We start from the raw sequence: 2,500 nt of genomic DNA, 5'->3' as shown, positions 1-2,500 counted from the left end.
CCACGTCGGCGCCACCGCGTCCTCGTATGCGTCGAGCTTTCCATGTGACTTTCTTTGATTTGGCACCGCTGTCCACGTAGTCGCTGACTCAGCCCCACGCTCTCGCTCCATTCCTTCGTCTGACTCCTTCTCTGTCGTCTGATCGATACATGCCCAAATGGACGACATCTATTCATTGTTCCTGATCTACCAAACCCGAGAACCGCTCGTTTTCTAACCTTGAGATCTCGCTCGATACTCAACCAAATTAAGTGAAGTTTTTTTCCTACAGCCTCATCTAGGTGATACAAACCTATATATACGGTTACATGTATATGAAATACAAGTTGTCTTCATAAGTTCCAAACCAAGCACAAATTTGGGGATTTTCATCTATACCTTTGTCCAAGAGGTGTAGCCATAATTGGATTGGTTCTTGAGCTTCACCTTGAGTTCACAAATGCCTCCAAGTATTGCTTTGCTCGAGTGTTGGGCCTAGGTATGACTTTAATCAGAGGGTGGATCGGGTTTGGTTTAGGACTATGTTATGCAAGGGAGAGAGGGTTTTGATTGAGGAAGTATCCTTGAGCTCTTGTGCAAATTTTTGAGCAATCAATTTGGAGTTTTGGTGGACTTGGTGGTATGTCCGTGAAATTTCCTTATTTTCAGGCTTAAAATTGGGGCTAATTAGTGAAGGAGAGGGTTGGAAAGTAGTGGGGATGAACTTCTCGAGGTTGCTAGAGGCTCTAGGAACAATTTGGCAAGGCTTCGCCAAGGTCTTAGTAGTTCTCCCTATTTGGCCATGAGGGGTGATCAATTTATAACCATGGCCATGATGGCCAAAAGGGCAAGCCAAGGTGGTCAATATGAAGCCTACGTGAAGGGAAGAGAGGCTTCATTGCCCGATGGAAATGACCCAAGTCAGGGAGTCATAATTTTGGGTTGAACCAAGGAGGAGCTCTCGGGCTTGGAATTTTCGGCGACTAAGGTGGCTGGCCAGGGAAGGTGTGGTCACCTTCACACTGAGAGAGGTAGGGAGGTTGTGAAGTCAAGTCAATTTAGTCCAAAGATGGTTCATGGCCAAGATCCAAGTAGGAAATGAGGTTGGGCTTAGTTTGACTTGGATTGGGTTTGACCACTTGGTCAAGTGGCTAGCTCAAGCTCAAGGTGGCTAGAGTGATTAGCTTGACCCCAAGGGAGGTTTGGATCCCGAGGAATTCACAAAAAGATAAATCATGTAACTCTTGATATTGTTATTAATGAGAATGTGTAACGTATTTCAGGCCAGTCCATCTATAAATAAGGATAGCAGTTGCAGAGTAAAGGGATTTTTTAATTCCTTAATTTTGAGTGCACTCATTTCTCTTAATTTTCTGTCCTTGTTTCTTGGGCTCAAGCTCTTTTCTAGCTCTTTCCTTGGTGGTGTGAATCCACTGACAAATTAGTATCTAGTATCTAAGATTTTGATATAACAAGGCGTAGCGTCGTCTTTTTATTTGGTGGGATGGGGTGGATTGTATTCATATAAAACTTTAACAATTATATTGTACCATATTACATAGCATAAGTTGATCTAAGGTTTTCTAAAAAATTCCTAGTACCACCAACATAATCCGAACATTTTTGCAACAAGAATGAAGAGATATGGTGAAATTAAGGATCCACGACAAAAGGTATGGAAGAAATAACAAGTGATTAGGATTAATAGGAAACTCAATTTTAACTTTTTATCAATAAATGGATCTAAGCTCAAGAGAAGCCTTGAATCATTACATAGAAGTCCACATCAAAAAGTAGAAATAAAACTAAAAATTAGAATAACACCCAAACCTAAGACTATTAAAAAAAATTAAATAAACTTAATCAGACTCGCATCAGCTTGATACATCTCTGAATCAATAACTGTTACATATGTACTCAACATATTGTCGTGCAATACAGATGTTAGATTGTTAGATGAACCTAATATTAAAACCATAAATACGGCAACATCTTATAATGTCATAACCTTATTAAAACTTTGTATAAAATAAGAATGAAAGTGGAAGGCAAACAGCCACAAATTGCAGGAGTTATTTCTCAATGGCGCACTGGAACAGTTAGGTGGCGGTGGATAACCTAAACCAAAAGAAAAGAAGTTAGGTTGATATGGAAGCAAGGTTTTGCATGTTGGCGAAGCTAACTTGGCATGTGAATTGTCTATTTTAAAATGTTTTTTTTTTTTTTTTAATCAGACTTTAAGATGGACTTAATACAAATATTAAAAAAGGAAAATCATTATTTCAGAATATCTTATAATCCTGAAAATTAATGCTGTAAATAAAGAGTTTGTATTTTTATTGCTCTAAATTTCATTCATCTTGATGTAAAACATTTTGATGTAGCTTATCTCATAATATTTTCTTTTTGAGCTGACATTTTGGCATGTCACATAGCGTAAGTTATCGTGAACATATTTAACTTTCAGTTTTTTATAAACTTCAATCAGTACACACACAGATATATATATATATATATGTGT

This window comes from Phalaenopsis equestris, unplaced genomic scaffold, assembly GCF_001263595.1.
Source record: "Phalaenopsis equestris unplaced genomic scaffold, ASM126359v1 Scaffold000136, whole genome shotgun sequence".
Classification (NCBI taxonomy): domain Eukaryota; kingdom Viridiplantae; phylum Streptophyta; class Magnoliopsida; order Asparagales; family Orchidaceae; genus Phalaenopsis; species Phalaenopsis equestris.
Note: the sequence above shows the minus strand (reverse complement) of the source record.